Source organism: Raphanus sativus, chromosome 5 (assembly GCF_000801105.2).
Source record: "Raphanus sativus cultivar WK10039 chromosome 5, ASM80110v3, whole genome shotgun sequence".
Classification (NCBI taxonomy): Eukaryota; Viridiplantae; Streptophyta; class Magnoliopsida; order Brassicales; family Brassicaceae; genus Raphanus; species Raphanus sativus.
This window is the reverse complement of record NC_079515.1, coordinates 475,830-482,064: the sequence shown is the minus strand read 5'-3', so window position 1 is coordinate 482,064 and position 6,235 is coordinate 475,830. Positions and strand designations below refer to the sequence as shown.

General features: G+C 31.1%; 1 long non-coding RNA gene across 4 annotated transcripts; it reads right to left on the bottom strand.

Moving 5' to 3' along the window:
* Positions 1-6: 6 nt before the first annotated feature.
* LOC108835170 (uncharacterized) lies at positions 7-1,561 on the bottom strand. 4 transcript variants are annotated; one of them, XR_008934257.1, is made up of 4 exons: positions 1,300-1,561; positions 734-1,084; positions 558-664; positions 7-400 (listed from the first exon to the last, which is right to left on the bottom strand). It is a non-coding gene; the product is annotated as an uncharacterized LOC108835170 (long non-coding RNA). The 4 variants fall into 4 exon arrangements; XR_008934256.1 differs by lacking the exon at positions 558-664 and having other exon boundaries at positions 719-1,084; positions 1,300-1,559; XR_008934255.1 differs by lacking the exon at positions 558-664 and having other exon boundaries at positions 1,300-1,557.
* Positions 1,562-6,235: the final 4,674 nt, after the last annotated feature.

The window sequence follows — 6,235 nt, the reverse complement described above, 5'->3', positions numbered from 1 at the left end:
TTCCTAATCCACGTGCGAGTGCGAGCTCTTTATTCCATTTCTTAAACACATTTTTAGACACGACAATCTCCAGCTGGGCCACCTATTCCCTTTCCGACCATCAGCTTGGCCTCTGCCTCTACCACTTCGCTTCTCACAACACCTCCTTGTTGGTTTTGGCTGTCACTAATTATGATACAATTAGATGATAGAAACCGCTACATACTTACATTGGAGGGCGCCTCAAAGGAGTGAGTTGCAACTTTTCATCAAACAGTACATTGTTGTAGCTCTTCATAGCTAGGAATGTATATTCTGCTGTTCCAGCCCCACATCAATATGTGTTTGGTGCCCTGTAGTGAGTTTTCTCACAATTATTATCAGCAACAATGGGTCCTTTAGTTGCCTGGGATCCACAGTCCTATTCAAACAAAAATATTGAAATCAGTGTTAAATGGCAACCACAATCCTTTACTACAAAGCAAATTGTAATAAAAATCATCAAATACAGAGAGAGGCCGAGCTAATTAAAAAGACACCACTACATTAGAGCAGTAGGTGCTTGTAAATGGTTATACTCAAAAGCGTGTTACTGGATCCGACTAAACGATCATATGAAGTAGAACAATCTGGTGGTTGCGTCATCAATACGCCTCAAGCCTCAACTTAAATCACTACTCAAATTCTACAGAAATCAAGTAATTAGTTTCTAAATTAAAACCAGAGAGGAAAGTAAGACCTGGTTACAACTTACATTAGGACGGCACTGGCTTCTTGGATACCACCGTTGGTGATGAAGGTGGCGCCAATAAGGATTTGAGTTTCTCAGATCAGTTCCATTTTGGTGAAGCCATCTCGCTGTGAAGTCGTTAAAAGCGGTAAGAGTTACGAATAATCCCTTTTCTGATTAAGCAAGAGAGCTCTCAGAATATTTTCCAAGGATTTAAGGATGTAATGGAAGATGAAGAACCCAAAAGAACGTGATGAACTCAACGATGAGAAGTCTGGGAAGTCGGATGATGACTTTCTGTTATCCTTGGCTTTTGGTGATGAGGGTTTTCTGACTACTTCGTGATCAGTGTTGGATCGACGACAGAGATTAGTGCTGGAAATACAAAATCAAAAATCAACCAGACAGGTTCAATCATCAGTCGATTCAAAATCAATTAAAACACTCAAAAAAAATTTTGATCCATTCAATCTTTAAACTACAACCTAATTTGGTCTTGACCAAAAACCCAGTATCCAAATACACATACACAGAGCTTGCATATAGATTATAAAACAAATTTAGAGGCGGGGAGGGGAGATGAGAACCACCTTGATCCAGAGTTGATGACATTGGCATGACCGGGGAAAGATAGATTATACGTCGTATTTCTTCTTCTTCTCAACAAATTCGAAGTGAAGAATAGATATATAGTGATTGCACTAAATGATAAAGCTTTATGAGTCACAATTTTAACGTTACAAGGGGGAAGCTAAGAGGTGAAAACAACTGGGTTTCGGAGAAAGAGGAATGTGAAGTCGATCAATCGTCGATGAAAGTGATGGGTTGAACGAAAAGTTGGACCTAGACTAAAACTATTTTAAAGTAGATAGATATAATTGATCAAATTTCACGTGATGACATGGCACAATATAATACTTTGATTGGTTTGAATTAATTTGCTGACGTGTCATAGCTCCCCTTTGAGGATATTTGCCTTTTAGTATAGTATAGATTATCTTATGAGTCTTGTATAATCCATATTAATATCTCAAATCTAAAACCACAATAATAATGGATCAGAATATATAGAGGCTCGTTTTGATGAGTAATGATAAGTTCTTTTTTTTTTGTGGTAAAACTGGAATGATAAGTTCTTGAAGTGACTTTGTGATTTTACAAGGTTTTATCAACCGCCATTTCAATGTATATGGGTTCTCCGTTGTTTTGCAAATTTAGTGACAAAAAAAACGAATTATTTTCATGTTCAAAGATTTTAAATTGCTTGCTCTTTTTTTTTAAAGCTCTATTTTATTTTGTATAAAACTTTTTTCATTTTTAAAATGTACTTCTTCTTTTCTGTTGGTAACATCTTAAAAATTACTTCTGTCAATAGCCATTCAAAAGATCTAATTTACAGCTTAACGAAATATAATAATACCAATATCAGTCACCTAGATGTGTCTCATTTAAATATATATACATAACTGAAAATTATATCTGTCACTATCGATCATAGGAGTTTGCCTCATAAGACCGGCACTGCAAGGCATCCACCAAATCGCGACAAAATACACTTTTTAGGTTAAATGAACGTATACCTGTATAAAGTCCAACATGCACTAATAAACAAGCTGCCCCATTGTGGCCCTATAGTCTACGCAAAGCTACAGTCTCCTAAACAGTCTAATACTTACTCTATGCATCGGAACTTTGGATTTAACACTGAAGATGAAGTAGATATGTGAACCAACCTTTTTAGAATTAGGCAATGTTAAGAATCTTGACAATTTTATTTTGAACGAATCATCTATCGATGTGTTTCCTTGAAATAAGCTCTCTTAAAAATATCCACTTTTCAAATATTGATTCACAGGAAAATATGTTAAATGCTGTCTTTTTGTTAGACTGAAGTGGTATGCATAAAATTAACTTTACGAAGGGAGAGTTGTTTGCCAAGTAAAGTCAATAATTTTACAGGTGAGAGTTGAATGTGATAAACGGAATAGCCAATAAGTATTCACCTTATTCATTTTCTAGCCAAATACACAAGGACCAACTTGCCTACGTTATTTATGTATGTAGAAACATAATCTGCAATTTGCAAATGAATACAAGAGCCGGCAAAAAAAAAAAGTTAAAAATATATATTGATATATGGTAATTTAGAAACATTAAATTTCAACTTGCTAATGTATTGTCATTGTTTATTTCTTGTTTGGGTGGGGGAGTTGGTGGGTGGGGGGGGGGTGAATCATGTTTTACAGAAACTGTACATGAACTTTAACATATCAAGTAGATTTTTGTTTATGTAACTCCACAGCCTTGCAAACATGTCAAACTCTAAGTTATGATCAATATATATATTATCATAGGATATATAGAGTATAATTTAGAGTTTTTTTCACACGTTTTCCTAAAAATAGTTTTCTTTTTGCTACATGATAGAGAGTTGGATAGGATTAATACTTTGATAGATATTTCCACTAAGATTGGATTTTGAATGGAAATAAATCTAGATGGGATCCCTTTGATTGCCGGATCATAAGGTTGTTATTAACAATAACAGATCAAACTCAATATTTTCCCCACGACTTTGGTCCACTACTTGATACTATATTTTATACCGCGAGGCGCGAGCTCGAATCATTACTGGTATGTATTATTCTATTGTCGGCCAAAGTGAAAAAACTTTAAGCTGAAAACTGTCAAAAGACCCGAAATATGAAGATATAATATCGCTGATTACACCAGGACCGGCTTTGATTAACACCATCTGATGTGGGAATATTCGTGAACGATTAGAGTTTCTTAAATTATATTTTTTCGGTTTTGTTAAGAAGTGGAACAAAACATAACAACTGTCTGCGTTGCATGTTCTTGAGAGTGTTACTTAAGAGTTATAGAGGAATCAACATAAACTACTTAATTGACATTTGTTTTTGCAATAAGCTAGTACTATTAATTTTTTCTTTCTTTGACACCTAGCGACAGCCTTTTGATATCCCATTAATTATGTAAATTATCGGTATCGTTTTCTTAATCATATAATCTTATATATACTTTGACAATTAGAAGTTTGGGAACAAATAAGGGAGCAATCAAGTAATTAAACTATAATTCATGAAATAAAATTAAACATCATGAAGTCGATCAGAAGCATTAGAAAGGTTTGACAGATTATAGATATACAGTATTTCTTTTTTTGAAACACAACATATATTAATGCTTAAGAAAGAGTTAGATGCCAGCCATTAAGGCTTCACCCTCCACAAGGCTTTGCTCTGCTAGTCCACTAAATCAAGCAATGTATAAAGTTTTATTAAAACAATTGTTAAAAAAATTAGAACGATGTCCATATACCATGGAAAAAAAATTATAATAAATTAATACAAATTTATAATGCATTTAGAAAATTTTAAATAACTAATGAATTTTTTTTTTCAAACTGATTATATTAAAGCAAAGAAAATAAAATGCATTATAAATTTGTATATGGTAATCTTGTGATAAAATGCATTATAATGAGTATAAACTTCAGTATAGAGAGAAATTAACAAAAAATTAAATTTTTGTAGTAGTTAAAACACCCAAAAATTTTGAAAAAATTTAGTAAATATGAAAATCTTGTTTAAATGGATAGTTGCATCCTGTATTGACATAAGATGGTTTAAGAATATATTAATTCAAATATAGGATGCTGTTTGAAATTTTAAAATAAAAGTGAAGAGTATAAACTTCAATATATAGAGAATTTACCGAAAACTAATTCTTTTAAAAGGGGTTAAACCACAGATTTTGGAAAAATTTCAAAAATATGAAAATCTGGTTTTAGTGTATAGTTTCATCGAGCACTGAAATAAGATGAGGGTCAAAGAGTTTAGAACCTTTGTTGTCTCCGTTTCTCTAGATAATGAAGATTTTATAATGTCTATTCCACTAATCTAGGCTTTAAATGAAATTTTAGTAACCTAAATATTAATAAATTAGAATGATTCCTATATAACATGAAATATAGTTTAGAATACATTAATTTAAATGTCGAAAGTGGTTTGAATTTTTTTAAACAAAAGTGAAGAGTATAAACTTCAGTATATAGACTATTTACCGAAAACTCATTATTTTAGAAAGGGTTAACCCACAGATTTCAGAAAAATATAAAAAAAAAAACGAAAATCTAGTTTTAGAGTATAGTTTCATCAAGCACTAACATAAGATGATGGTCAAAGAGTTTAGAACCTCTCTGTTGTCTTTGTTTCTCTAGATAATGAAGATTTTATAATGCTAATTCCACTAATCTAGACAGTATATAAAATTTTATTAAACTAAATATTACAAAATCAGAATGATTCATATATACCAAGAAAGATAGTATAGAATACATTAATTCAAATCTCGAAAATGGTTTGAAATATTTTAAACAAAAGTGAAAAGTATAAACTTCCGTATATAGAGAATTTACCGAAAACTCATTATTTTAGGAGGGGTTAAAGCCAAAGATTTTGGAAAATTTTCAAAAATATGAAAATCTGGTTTTAGTGTATATTTTCATCGAGAACTAACATAAGATGATGGTAAAGAGTTTAGAACCTCTGTTGTCTCCGTTTCTCTAGATAATGAAGGTTTTATAATGATAATTCCACTAATCTACGCATTATATGAAATTTTAGTAAACTAAATATTAAAACATTAGAATGATTCCTATATACCATGAAAAATAGTTTAGAATACATTAATTCAAATGCAGAATGTGGTTTTAAATTTTAAAACTAAAAAGTGAAGAGTTTAAACTTAAGTATATAGAGGATTTACAGAAAACTCATTATTTTAAAAGAGGCTAACCCACGGATTTGAAAAAAAAATCAAAAATATGAAAATCTTGATTTAGTGTATAGTTTCTTAGAGCACTGACATAAGATGATGGTCAAAGAGGTTTAGGACCTTTGTAGTCTCCGTTTCCCTAGATAATGAAGATTTTTATAATGCTAATTTCATTGATCTAGGCAGTATATGAAATTTTACCAAACTAAATATTAAAAAATTAGAATGATTCATGTATACCATGAAATATAGTTTAGAATGAAGAATGTGGTTTTAAAATTTTTAAACAAAAGCGAAGAGAATAAACTTCAGTATATAAATCATTTACCGAAAACTCCATATTTTAGAAGGGGTTAACCCACAGATTCGGAAAAATTCAAAAATATGAAAATCTCGTTTTAGTGTATAGTTTCATCGAGCACTAACATAAGATGATGGTCAAAGAATTTAGAACCTCTGTTGTCTCCGTTTCTCTTGATAATAAAGATTTTTTAAATGCTAATTCCACTAATCTAGACAGTATATGAAATTTTTAATAAACTAAATATTAAAAAATTAGAAACGATTCCTATATACCATGAAAGATAGTTTAGAATAAATTAATTCAAATGTATAATGTGGTTTGAAATTTTTAAACTAAAGTGAAGAGTATAAACTTCAGTATATAGAGCATTTACCGAAAATTCATTATTTTAGAATGGGTTAACCCACGGATTTTGAAAAAAA